We start from the raw sequence: 15,059 nt of genomic DNA on the forward strand, positions 1-15,059 counted from the left end.
ATAACAGGACCCTGAGATCATGACCTGAGCAGAACCCACTGAGCCACTCAGGCGCCCTGATAAAACCTTTTTCACTGGCCAACTACTTCTCAGAGACAGCTAGTTTAATGTCTGAAAAAGACTTCTCATGCATTTCATTAATACCAAAGAGTGTTCTAATGGCTCAGTTCTTTTACTGTGTAGTGCCTAGATATAGTACAATTCTCATGAGGTGTGTAGGTCTATTTACCCATATACTGAATGCTTCTGGACTAACATTACTTTTTAAATTTCTTTTGTTCATTTTTTAGAGTGTTTCTGTCTTATTTTCTTTTTGTCAACTGTAATTTCTTTATCCTGTACTAGTATTTACTCTCCTTTCCTTATTCTAATGAAAGGCTTCTAGTATTCTGTAATAACAATGCTCATTAGAAGTACTTATAAAATAGGAGCCAAATGGTTTAGAATCATTTAAATATTGTGAAATTCTGGGTAAAACTATATATATAAAGAATGAATAAAAAAAACTATATATATATATATATATATATATGTGTGTGTGTGTGTGTGTGTGTGTAAACACACTTGCATTTAGGTTAAATAAGATAATTATACAAGTCAGATATAAAGAGACCTAACATGATAAGTACTCACGTTTAAGATACAGCTTTGAGTAAACTAACTCCACAGTTCAATGTGTCTATCCATAAGCTAGCAACACTCTTTAAAGATTTTGTTTATTTATTTGATAGAGACACAGTGAGAGAGGGAACACAAGCAGGGAGAGTGGGAGACAGAGAAGCAGGCTTCCTGCTGAGCAGGGAACACTTAATGACTGAGCCACCCAGGCGTCCCAGCAAAACTCTTTTAATACATTAAGAAAGGAACATTTTCCACAATTAGGAAGGTGCCATTCTTGCTCTAATCTGCATTGGTCAGGTGAGTTTTGGAAATCACATTTTAGGACTGACTTAAATAAATTAAAGTACCCAAAGGAAGATGACCAATGCAATGAGAGGCTGGAAAGCATGGCTAATGAAGAATATGTGATGAAACTAGTGATGGATATCCTGGGGACATGAAAACTGATGGTGGTGAACAGAGGAAAAAGCATGCTTGCTATCTTCAGAAAGAAAAAATAGCTGTCATATGCAAGAGTGAAGGAAATTAATTTTTTAATGTAAGAAAAGAAAGAAAAAAGACCAAAACTGGAAATTAGGTGGAGATGGATATCCAGTTATAAGAGAGAACTTACAAGCAGTTCTTTAATAATTGGGCAGCCTGCGTATGAAAGTAGATGTTCCCCCAAATTGAAGGGCATTGAAATGAAATACAATTTTATTTACAATGAAATCAGAAATATGCTGAAGAAAGTTTCCTGCTATGAAAAAAATTACATGTGTCAGAAATGTTAGGTCCATGAAAATTCTTCATTAATAGGTTAGCCTTCAAGCAAGGTGAAACATGTATCTAGAAGCCAGACAGACAGAGCTCTGAGGCCATGGTCACTAGGTTTTTAACCCTCCAATGCATATGCCTCTTTCTTTCTGTGTTTCTTTTTTCTTTTCTTATTTATTTGCTCCCCTGGCCCTGCAAGTGTATGCCTTAAATCACTAAAGGTTTTCACTTGTAACCTTCAAGTGTAAAGAAAACACTAAGACTTGACATAGAGATTGTTCCCACCTTAACTGATCTAGCTATATTTCTCTAAGTATTAATTGTATTATCTTAGGTGATTTTCCAAACTTTTTTTGGATTTTAGTTCCCTTCTGTGTGAAATAATTTTAGTTCCCTTCTGTATCAAATAACTTACCCTCCTTTTTGTTGAAGCAGTATGCATGTGTGTGCACACACTTCTAATTGTGCAAAACAGACATAAAAATCAGCATTGCAAAACAAGGCATTATTAGTTTACTCTCTCAGACATGAGTAAAATTTTGGCAGTTTTAACAAATTGTTTTCATAGGAAGCTCTCCCCAGATGTTTGTATGTGTGTAGGAGGGGTGAGAGAGTGGACTTAACTCAGTCATTTCTATTCTTACTATTCCAGATATCTCCATTGGTAATTAAGTGCATTTTATTTTCCTTGGATCTAGAAATATTCTTCAGAAGCAGATAGAATATTATGTTGGGGATGGGATGAGAATCCCATCTTCAGAAGCATTGTTAACATGTCTTTGTAGCTATTCAAGAACATGTGGATGGGTTTTCTGTCAGGTAACTTTTGTGAATGAAATAATTGCAATGGCCTCTGGGAAGCACTCCTCACAGACAGGACACAATAACAGATTTGTTAAACAAAAACAAATTAACAACAACAACAAAAACCTACCAAGGACCCTGTGCTTTCTGAGGAACCATAGAACATAGCTACTGGTCCCCTCTGCTGGTGAGCTGCAAAGGTTTGGATAAGAAACAGCCATGCAGGTGTGCCTGGGTGGTTCAGTCCTTAAGTGCCTGCCTTCTGCTCCCCTCATGATCCCAGGATCCTGGGACTGAGCCCCACATTGGGCTCCTGCATCAGGCTCCCTGCTCTTCAGGAAGCCTGCTTCTCCCTCTGCCCCTCCCCCTGCTTGTGTGCTCTCTCTTTCTCAAATAAATAAAATCTTTAAAAAACAAACAAACAAACAAAGAACAGTGGTGCTACCCCACAGCAGTTCCCAGTTTATGTAAACATGAAACAGAAAGCCAGCCCCTAGACTCCCTATTTTCCACTGGCTTCCCCACTCTGGTGCCTGGGAACTATGTTGCACTCAGACACCGCTGCTCTTCTTGTGACCCCAGGGATCCTGAGACCAAGCTCTCCCACCTGGGATCTGCCCTGCTTCACCACCTAAACACCGTTAAGCCAGGGAAGTTCCCCACTGTAGCCTGTTAGGGTCCGTGATCAAAGGAACGAGACTGATATAAAGCAAAAATCAAACAAAGTTTTATTTCACACCAAGCATCAAAAATCAAACTGACCCGTCAGGGCTGTCTCTTACGAAAAGACAACGACGATGATTCCGACAAGGTCACTCCCAAGAAGGCCGCTCCAGAGGAGGCTGCTCTGCAGATGAGGCCACTCCCTGGTTGGAGCCACTCCCAAGAAAAGGCCACTCCCAAGAAGGCTGTTGCTGGTGAGGTCACTACCTGGACAGGGCCGCTCCCAAGAAGAGGCCACTCTGGAGGAAGCCGCTCCCAGGACGAGGCTGCTCCCAATGATGAAGAGGCGATGATGACAGTGACAATGACAAGAAGGACAACACCGATGACACAGACTCTGCTCCCCATGACGCCATTCTGACAAGGCTGCTCTGGTGAGGCTGCTCCCCAGACAAGGCTGCTCTGGCAAGGCTGCTCTGGAGGAAGCCTCTTTCTTGATGATGCTGCTCCCGCAGGGCCACTCACCAAGGAGGCCTCTTCCCAGACGAAGCCGCTCCCCAGAATGACACAGCTCTGGCAAGGCAGCAGCTCAGGGTTCGTGGCGAGGTTGCTGCTGTCTAGGCTGGTCCCCACGGTGCCGCTGCCAAGGGTTGCAGTATGTGGGCAGGGCCACTGGCATCGGGGCCGCTGTTATCTCGGTGCCACAGGCGTCTCGGGGCCGCAGGCGCCAGGGCGCTGGCGGCGGGACCGCAGGCGGCTCGACCGCTGGCGTCTTGACCACTGGCGTTGGGACCGTTGGTGGCACGGGCCGCAGGCAAGCACGGGACCGCTGGCAGCTCGACCGCTGGCGTCTCGACCGCTGGCAGCTCGAGGCCGCAGGCGGTGGGATCGCCAGCGGCAGGACAGCTGCCATCTGGACCACCGGTGGCTCGGGGCCGCCGGCAGCGGGACTGCTGGCGTCTGGAACCGCTGGCGGCTCCGGGCCACTGTCGTCAGGGCCGCAGGCGTCAGGACTGCCAGCGGCTCGTATAGCTCTTACAAGAGCTGTTACAGCCCCTATATCTCTTACAAGAGCTGTTACAGCCCCTATAGCTCTTACAAGAGCTGTTACAGCTCTTCTCCTTCTGCTTCTGCTTCTTCCTTCTTCTTCCTTTGACAGCTCTCCTTCTTCTCCCCTGACAGCCTCGCAGACCAACCTTTATGGGGGTGGTTGAGCCCCGCCCCTACACAGGCGGCCAATTGAATCCCAATTCACCCCAGTGGATATATGTGCGCCCCACTGATTGGACGTCTCCACCCGGCCTGCCCCGCCCCCAGGGTGCACAAGCCAGTTCCTCTGGGAGGGGCAGGCCCTTACATAGCCAACTTCTAAAAGTTCTGATTTTGCACTCCAGTCAAGAAATGGGCAGAAGATATGAACTGACATTTATCCAAAGAGGACATACAAATGACCAACAAACTCATGAAAAAATGCTCAGCATTACTTGGCATCAGGGAAATACAAATTAAAACCACAATAAGATTCTACCTCACACAGGTCGGAATGGCTAAAATGAACAACTCTGGAAACAACAGATGTTGGCAAGGATACAGAGAAAGGGGAACTCTCTTACATGGTTGGTGGGAATGTAAACTGCTGTAGCCACTCTGGAAAATAGTATGGGGATTCCTCAAAAAGTTGAAATTAGAACCCTATGACCCAGCAATTGCACTAATAAGTATTTATCAAAAGGATGCAAACATAGTGATTTGAGGGGACATATATGCACCCCAATGTTTATAGCAGCAATGTCCACAATAGCCAAAATTTGGAAAGAGCCTAAATGTTCATCAATGGATGAATGGATGGGGAACAAGTAGTAGGTATATTTATATAGTGGAAAATTACCATCAAAAGGAATGAAATCTTGTCATTTGCAATGATGTGGATGGAACTAGAGGATATTACACTAAGTGAAATAAGTCAGCCAGAGAAAGACAAACACCATATGATTTCACTTGTATGTGAAATTTAAGAAACAGATGAACACAGGGGAAGGGAAGGGAAAATAAGGGAAGGGAAGGGAAATAAGGGAGGAAGGGAAGGAAAAATAAGATGAAAACAGAGAGGGGGCAAATCATAAGAGACTGAACTATAGGAAACTGAGGGTTGCTGGAGGAGGTGGTGGGTGAGGGAAAGGGGTACCTGGGTGATGGGGATTAATAAGGACATTTGAAGGGGTGACTGGGTGGCTCAGTTGGTTAAGCAACTGCCTTCAGCTCAGGTCATGATCCTGGAGTCCCAGGATGGAGTCCCGCATCTGACTCCCTACTTGTTGGGGAGTCTGCTTCTCCCTCTGACCTCTCCCCTCTCGTGCTTTCTCTCCCTCATTCTCTCTCTCTCTCTCTCTCAAATAAATAAATAAAATCTTAAAAAAAAAGAAGGGCCTTTGAAGTAACGAGCACTAGGTGCTCTATGCAACTGATGAACCACTAAATTTTACCTCTGAAACTAATAATACAGTATATGTTAATTAAATTGAATTTAAATAAAAAGTTAAAAAAACACAGTAGCAAGTGATGCCTTGCTACAGAGTATCGGCTCTGTGAATAATCATGAAGATGATAGTTGGTATATTTCAGGACCTTTAAACAACTAAAGATCCACTTAAACACTGAACTATAACTCCATACACATCCAGCTAATTATGACTTAGACAAAGGTATATTAAAAACACACAGGAATTCCACATATGAGTGAAATCATATGTGACTTTCTCTGACTGACTTATTTTGCTTAGCATACTATAGTCTAGCTCCATCCATGTCACTGTAAATGACAAGATTTTGTCCTTTTTTTTAAAAGATTTTATTTATTTATTTTACAGAGAGAGAGCTCACAAGTAGGCAGAGAGGCAGGCAGAGGGAGAGGGAGAAGTAGGCTCCCCACTGTGTAAAGAGCCTGATGTGGGGCTTGATCCCAGGACCCTGAGATCATGACCTGAGCCAGAGGCAGAGGCTTAACCCACTGAGCCACCCAGGTGCTGCAATATTTTGTTCTTTTGATGGCTGAGTAATATTCCATTATATATGTGTATATGTACCACATCTTTATCCATTCATCAGTTGATAGACATTTGGGCTCTTTCCATAATTTGGCTGTTGTTGATAATGCCACTATAAACATCTGGGTGCATGTGTAATATGTATTTAAATCAGTATTTTTGTATCCTTTGTGTAAATACCTAGTAGTGTAATTGCTGGGTCATAGGGTAGTCTGACATTTCAGAAACAAAACCGATGAACAAAGGGGAAAGAGGAAAAAAGAGAGGGAAGCAAACCATAAAAGACTCTTAAGTATAGAGAACAAACTTAGGGTTGATGGAGGTAGGTGGGCAGGGGATAGGTTAAATGGGTGATAGGTATTAAGAAGGGCACTTGTGATGAGTATTGGGTGTTACATATAAGTGATGAATCATTAAGTTCTACTTCTGAAACCATTATTACCCTATATGATAACAGACTAGAATTTAAATTAAAAAAAATCTGGAAACAAACAAAAAGAAACACACAAGGTAAAATATAAAGCTGATAGTCTTCAAACCTTACCTCAGACTATAGAAAACTATAGTTTTTTTGAAACTCTCACCTAACCATACTGGTGAAAAAGTGCTACAGAGATAAAGCTAAAGTTGTTTTAAAAAGGCAACCAAGAAGAAGACCACAAATTTTCTAATTCCGAGATCCCACAGAAAATCCAGGCCTTAGCTAATCAAAATGCATGATGAACAATCCATCCCCAGATTTCTGTCTGATAATATATCATGCCAAAACCAAAAAGGCCTGTTATTCATATCTTGTATGCTCTATGACAATCAGGTTGATACTCTGAAGGCATCTATTGAGTAAGAATATGTAAATTGCTGAAGAAATGCCAATGAAAGAGAGAACTATGATTAATTTGCACAGAAACAGCTGGAAAGTAAGTACTTGTCTTCTCACTTTTAGAGTTAATTTCACCATAGAAAAAGGCCCTCGAATGGGGCATGTAGTCACTTGCTAGCTAGTATTTGAGACTCATAAATAAACAATTATCACCCTTCAAGTTAAATGACACTTCAGAGATTACCACATTTGCTTAAAATTTAGTAACCTTGGGGACTTTTCTCAATGCCCCTAAGTCATGATGGTCATTTTATAGATAAGTTTACTAGGGAGAAAAAAAGTTATTTCATTTTGCCTGGAGGGTAATATAGATTTGATGATGATAATTGTGCTTGTGGTGGTGATGGTGGTATACAAATTTATTAAAATTGTATTATCTTTTGTTATACCAGTTTTTTATTGATTTAATTTCTTTTCAGTGTAACAGAATTCATTGTTTATGCACCACACCCAGTGCACCATGCAATATGTGTCTTCCATAATACCCACCATCAGGCTCCCCCAACCTCCCACCCCCCGCCCCTTCGAAACCCTCAGCTCGTTAGACCAGTTCTATGTATCATTTCATTAAACTCTCATATAATCCTATGATATATAGGACCTATTACTCTATTTCATAGATGAGAAAATTGAAGTAAAGAATGTTAAGTAGTTTTCCTCAGGTTACACAACTACTAACTTGCAGAGTTGGAATTAAGATCCCAGGCAGTCTGACTCCCACTAGATGTAAAGCCTCCTTACTTACTGCTAATAATTGGGTGAACCAGGACTTAAGAACAAGTTCCTAACTGCAATGTTAATATTCTTTCCATTCTTTCTTATAAACCTCTACAGAAGGCTTCTTGCACCATGAAATAAGCTGGGCAGCCACACTTACAAAATCCGATGGGGAAAGGGATTGTGTCTTTGCGAAAATACGTCGTAGCTGGAGCTCTAGGGGAGCAAAATTTGATTATACCCCCAAGTATTCAGACCCACCCTTTTAAGCCAAGGGAAACTTTGTAGCTGGAAGCTGAGTCTGCTTGAAGGAAAATTTTAAGGTGGCCCTTCTAGCCCTTATTACAATTTGACAAAAGCAAAGGATTGTCATTTGCCACTTCTGGAGGAGGCTGGAGTTATCATACTCTTTTTACAAGTTGGTTTCTCTATGTCTCATCTCATAATCACTTGAGTGGCTGTTTCCATAGACACCCACACTTCAGTTTCCCAGCTTAACCACAATGAAACAAGAATGTAGGCCTTGGTTGCAGCAGCTGTGAACTGTTTCACCATGTGTCTAACAGGCATGGCTTATCTACTTTCCTCTCTGTGTATAACAAAACAATAGAGTTCAAAAACAGAAATAAAATTACCTGAAAGATCCTTGGGAGTTTCAGAGCTAAAGAAACATATTTGATCTCTATGAAATAAAGCAAAATCAGAAAGGAGAGGAGCCAACTAATTTTTTTGTTGTTGTTTGGCCTTAGGGGGCAGGGTGAGGCATTAGTTCTAGTGCTAGTCTGTTTCACAAGTGCAAAATGAAAGCACACACCTTTCTTCTCTACCTGAAACAGAGTTGTGGGTCCCTGGGGACCTATAAGGGAGGGTGGTGGAATGTGGAAATCTGTGTAGGCACTGAAGAAAACCTAAAAAAAAATAAGCTAATAACATTCACAGGCCACAAGACTGTGTTTAAATTTGAAATTGTACTAACAATCAAAGAAAATAATTGAATTATGTTTTAAAAGCCCTTGCCTGCTGAGAATCTGGGAAAAGAATATTGAAGTAGAAGTTTCTATAGAGAGAAAAAAGGATAAGAATCAGCTTAAAAATTTGCTCTTGTGCAAAAGATAAATAGTAAAGTTGTCAGTTGGTCTAGGAACACCCAGTACACAAAACTTTCTGGTTATGCACATGCCACTTGAACACAACATATATACAAACATGCCTCACGTCATGGTGTACTTTGAAGTTCAGTATACGCAACGAGGCAAATATTCTGAGCTTAGATGAAGCTGGTAACAAGGACGGCATGTTGAAAAATTCCATGTTCTAAAATAGTGAGAGCAAACGCTATTTCAACTCATATAATTATCATACCTATCCTATGATATAGATTCTATTATTAAATTATGCAGATGAGGAACTTGAAGACAAAAGTATTAAATGACTTGCCAAAAGTCACATTGCTAATAAGAGGTCTAACCAAGATTTGACCTTAGGCAGTTTGATACTAAAGTCTGTGCTCAAAGTCAATAGCATTTTAGTTAGCATGTGGAAAGAAGTGCTCTGAGCCCAGATGGAAAAAGTGGGTGCTGATCCACCCTCACTTTTCTTTCTTCAAAGCTTCTAGAGCTTTTTGTGAGTTTCTGTTCTACGTCAGTGGATAGGTGGGTGGGAATTTAGTGGTAAAGATATTTTCGGTGGGGAGGGATATGTGGTTTGAAAAGTAATCACTATTTGGTGAGAAAATGAGCTCTTTGTAATGAACTCGGCAGAGACTCTTTCTCTGCCTTCACCTGCTACTGCTAAAAGAGTGTATGATCTCAATTTTGGCTTAGATTACAGGTCCTCAAAAACAGGAAAAACATGTCCAGGGTGATTTTTGGACAACAATATTCCAACCAAATTCAAAGCTTTTTCCCCAATTATTTCCTGGTTCATAAAGATAAGTTGATCATACAGCATCTTTTACTATAATTTGTTGGAACAGAGTTTTTAGTGTAATATTTATATCTGCGGATGAGCTAGTTGGTGCATTAACTTTTTACATAAACAGATTAAATCTCTCTTTGTGTAGCCATTATGTTTCATGTTCTTCTGTGATCAAGGAAGCTTTTCTCAGCTAGTTGAATTTCTACAAATGTAGATATGTTTCCACTTGTAAGACTTTAAACAAGCAAAAGTTTGTTACCTTTTTTCACGCTCTCCTTCCAGATAGATTTAATCTTACTGAGTAGACTTTGGGCTATTGGGAATGTGTGAACTAAATGCACCAATGTCTTCCTTTGGATACTCACAGAAATACAGTAGAATCATGGATTAGACAAAGAAACTACAACACTCTAAAGATAGGCCATTTTGGTAGTTCTCTTACTCATATTAATTACAGACACTATGCACAAAGTAGAATAATTTTTATTCTACAAAGTAGAATTATTTTCTCTAAGGGCCAAATATATTATTATTATTATTATTATTATTATTATTAAATTCTTGCTTATGTTGTTTTATTTTATTGCAAAAAGTAAAGATAACTCAGAAACTATTGAGGTATTTTTTATGTATTCATGGGATTTGAATCTGGATCTAAAAGAGGAGGGAAGGAGGAAAAATGTTAAGGATAATGTTGTATAACAATTAGTTAAACATAAAACTCAATAGTAATCTATCTAAATCAGTAGAGTTGAGCCATGGCTCCAGTATGAAGAGCAAAGAAACATCTCTGGCACTAAGCAAATTCCTTTCAACATTTTATTTTTTTCTGGGTGTAGTCGTGGGTTTCTGTTTCAGTGCTAAGGACTAGTAGGTGAGCTATGAACCTAAATGAACAGATTTAAGAACCTGATAGTTAGCAAGGAGATTTGCCTTTAGGATATGTAGCATATGAAAGTGGATACAAGAGTATTTAATGGGGCAATTTAAACTTCCCAGGTAAGGTATTTAGAGTATTTCCTGCAAAAGACAATGACCACAGGAGAGCCTTGAATGCTAATGTATTAAGATTAGGGCTATATCAGCAACAATGTGAAAGTTATTTTAAGTCTAATATCACCATTTAAAATATATTACCAACTATCTAGACATGAGCAGAATTATCTTAAATATTAAGTTTCAAAACTGGTGGCTTATAGATGTTTGGAGGTTTGGAAATTAAGTGAAATTACTGAGATGCTTGAGTTGCAAATAAGCTTCAATGAACAGGTGGCAATATGTTGCATTTGAGGATTACTAGTCATGGGAAATGAATATATTTTTTTACCTGAAGAAGAAAAGCCATGAAATCCCTGAAGATTCTACTTAAAAACTCAAGCTAAACTGCAGTTAGCCTCTTTATGTATGCCTTATATTCTCAGACATTACCCACTGCTGCTGATGAAATATGACCTATCAACTGCTCAGGCCATGGAGAGTTTTCACCACAGGTTAGGAGATTCCATGTGTTCATATTTCATCACACTTAGGGAAGGAATGGGAACTGGAAGACATTGAAAGACTGTGATTCAACTTGGGGATTAAGCCTGAAAAAGAAGTCAAGGAAATACAAGAAGAAGAAAGGGGGAAAGTATGAGATAAGAGGGGAAACTGAAATCTTGCCAATAATGTTAGTCAGACTTTCCCTGAGTCCTCATATGAATAGGTTGCTATTTTGAGATCCCCACTACTGAGCACTGAAGAAAAAAGCTATTATGAAAATACTGTAAAAATAAAGACATATACTATATACATAGTATATATACATAGTATATATGTATATACATATATACATAGTATATATACATAGTATATATGTATATACATATATACATGTATATACATATATACTATGTATATATACATATGTCTTTATGTCTATATGTCTTTAATTTATATATATATATACATATATACATGTATAAATTCAAAATAATTGATTTACAAAGAAATTGAAAATATTGGGGACCATTTGGAAATGACTATTTGTGTCCCTGGACTATTCATTAGTCACATCAGCACTAATCTATTTCTTTCCCTGGGCCAACTGTTTTCACTGAAACTTATAAATAGAGGTTAATAAAAGCTCTTTAAAAGGTGACAGAAATAACTAAAACATCAACAACGTTTAAAAAAAAAAAGTTACCATCAGAAGTATGAAAATAGTTTTCCCAGAGTCAGGGAACAGTTTAAGTAACACTATTTAATCTCAGTGGAAAATGAGGCAATAAATACTGGGATATGTGACACACTAAAGTAACAATGACCTCATTTTTCTTTTCCACTGTGTTAAAACCAAATGCAAAAAGAACACACATAGGTGTTTTTGTTTATAACTTAAAGATAGACAGATATAAGCTACATTAACCCCATAGCCTCACCTACCATTCTGTTTTGATTTTTAGATAAGAAGTTTTTATGTATCATTAAACATAGAATAATTCTTTTTCACCAGTTACCATTCTGTTTTTATCATCTTTCACGCTCAGGTTTTTCCTATAAATGACTTTTACCCACTGCATCCATATATTTATTTTCCAATCTGTCTTAAAACCTGGTAATCCCATTTTCTAATAGAAATATTCCATTAAAAGTTACTAGTGACTTCCCAATGAATAACATGAATTGGTATTTTCTCAAGTCCTCATTTAATTGCCTTTGGGCTTTTTAAAATGTTTTACATTGTTCACCACCACTTTTGAAAATTTGTCCCCTTAATATTTCTTTAAAAAAATTATTTATTTATTTGACAGAGAGAGAGAGAAATCACAAGTAGGCAGAGCAGCAGGCAGAGAGAGAGGGGGAAGCAGGCTCCCCACTGAACTGAGAGCCCCATGCAATGCTCAATCCCAGGACCCTGGGATCATGACCAGAGCTGAAGGTAGAGGCCTTAACCCACTGAGCCACCCAGGTGCCCCTCCTTAATGTTTCTTAATCCAGTACCTATCCTGATTTTCTTCCTATTTCTATGTCTCTTTTGTTTTCCTTTTGGTGCAACTCTCCCCCTGTCCAACCCTTAAATATTGTCCTTTCCTAGGTTACATCCAAGGTCCATTTCTCTTCTAGTGTTGTTCACTCACTTCGGGCAAGGACACCTACTTTTATGATTTTGATTACTACTTCTATACTAATGATTCCTAAATCTCTATTTATGGCTTTGTCTTCTCTCTCATTTCTTTTTTAATTTAAATTAAATTAGCTAATAATAATTTGAGATGTAGAGTTCAGTAATTCATCAGTTGCATATAACACCCAATGCTCATCACATCACATGCCCTCCTTAATGCCCATCACTCAATTATCCCATCCATCCACCCTTCTTCTCTCAAGCAACCCTCAGTTTCCCATAGTTAAGCATCTGTCATGGTTTGTCTCTCTTTCTCTGATTTCTTCCTGTTCAGATTTCCCTCCCTTCCCCTATGATCCTCTGTACTATTTCTTGTATTCCACAGATGAGGGAAATCATAAGATATAGATATTTGTCTTTCTCTGGTTGACTTAGTTTGCTCAGTATAATACCCTCCAGTTCCATCCACATCAATGTAAATGGTAAGATTCCATCCTTTTTGATGATTGAGTAATATTCCATCACATATATAAGAAAAAATATATTTATATAATAGAAATATATGTATTATTATATATATAATATAAATAAATAATATATAATATATATGATTATATATAAGAGATATATAAGAAAAAAGCATATATATATATTCTTTTCCACATCTTTATCCATTCGTCTGTCAGTGGACTTCTGGGCTCCCTCAACAGTTTGGTTATTGTGGACATTGTTGTTATAAACATTGAGGTGCAATCGACCATTTGGATCACTACATTTGTAACACTGGGGTAAATGCCTAGTAGTGCAATTGTTGGATTGTAGAGTAGCTCTATTTTTATCTTCTTGAAGAACCTGCATACTGTTTTCCAGAGTGGCTGCACCAGCTTGCATTCCCACCAACAGTGTAAAAGTGTTCCCCTTTCTCCACATCCTCACTAACATTTTTTTTTCCTGACTTGCTAATTTTAGCCATTCTGACTGGTGTGAGGTGGTATCTCATTGTGGTTTTGATTTGTATTTCCCTGATGCCAAGTGAGGTTCAACATAATACTGGAAGTCCTAGCCTCAGCAATCAGATAACAAAACAAAATAAAAGGCATTGAAATTGACAAAAAAGAAGTCAAACTCACATTCTTCACAGAGGACATCATACATCATGTGGAAAACCCAAAAGACTCCACCCCAAAATTGCTAGAACTCATACAGGAATTCAGCAATGTGGCAGGATATAAAATCAATGCACAGAAATCCTGTTGCATTTCTATACACTAACAATGAGACAGAAGAAACAGAAATTAAGGAATCAGTTCCATTTACAATTGCTCCCCTTTGGTTCTTACTAATATTATGAAATCTGTTTTAATCAAAGACAAAAATATAGGTAAAATATACTATTATTAGCTCTGTGGCCTTATCAAAGTTTAAAGGGAGTTTATTGCCACATTAAATGTTATTTGAAAGTGAAAAGAAAAGGCTTACTCACCTAAAGTCCAAAAAAAAAATTATGTAATGATTTACTCAGTTGTATTCTCAGACTAGATAGCTCAAAGGTTATGTTTATATAAATAAATCTCAGATGGCTTCTTTTTACCAGTTTACACCAAGGCAACAGAACAGCTTCTTCCAGGGATGCTACTTTCAGGATAGCTTGGAAGTATGGGACGGGGCATGCATTTCAAAAGACACCTGAACATTGAAGGAAGGGCTTAGTACATTCACCTCTACCTTTTCTTCTTTATCTAGAACCCTTTATCACTGCTACTTCCAGTGACAACCTGGTCTAGATAGAACCTAGAATTTCCTAGGAGGCCAAAATGCCTTGGTTCTATAATTATGCTGCCTACTCTGCGATTAATGAACACGTGGATCAGATATGTCTCTCCTGCTAGTTCTCAGTTTTCTTTCCTCTAAAGTACAGACAGTAATGTCTGCTCTGCCTACCTTCCTAGGTTGTCTGAGACTCAAAATGTTAATAGAAATATAGCAGCTTTTCACATAAAAGATAACTTCATTAATCTCTAGTGTCCAAAGAACTAGCAAAAACACAAACATTAATAAATGCTGATAGGGGTCAAAAATCACAGTTTTTGGGGGCAAATGTTAGGGGGTTCCATTCACCCTAAAGAAGCAAAAGGTAGCTGAGCTTGAATAAATCACAAAGGGCATACACATGCACACATACACACACTCCTAACCCTGGCAAGGTGCTTTCTCTGAAGGTCATTTGATATGGCTTTCTCACAGCAAACATATCAGATCTTTTGTTTGGGAATTTAACTTGTTATTTTGGTTTTATTCTGAGTTGCAGATGTTCAAATACCATCATGCCATTCATGAAACACATCCTACAATAGTAGAGTACCTCTACCTCAACTTGTAAAACAATCATGCAGCCCCAAAATCTAAGCAATTATATGAGGCTTATTATGACCAGCAGCAGCAGATGACATTTTTCATGAACATTTATGGTGAAATGAGAATTAAGTTTTATCACTCTTACCCTTCTGACATCTTTTGAAAAAGCGTATCTGTTTATAGAATTGTTATAATG

The sequence above is a fragment of the Lontra canadensis genome, unplaced genomic scaffold (assembly GCF_010015895.1).
Source record: "Lontra canadensis isolate GAN:19392208 unplaced genomic scaffold, GSC_riverotter_1.0 scaffold114, whole genome shotgun sequence".
NCBI lineage: Eukaryota > Metazoa > Chordata > Mammalia > Carnivora > Mustelidae > Lontra > Lontra canadensis.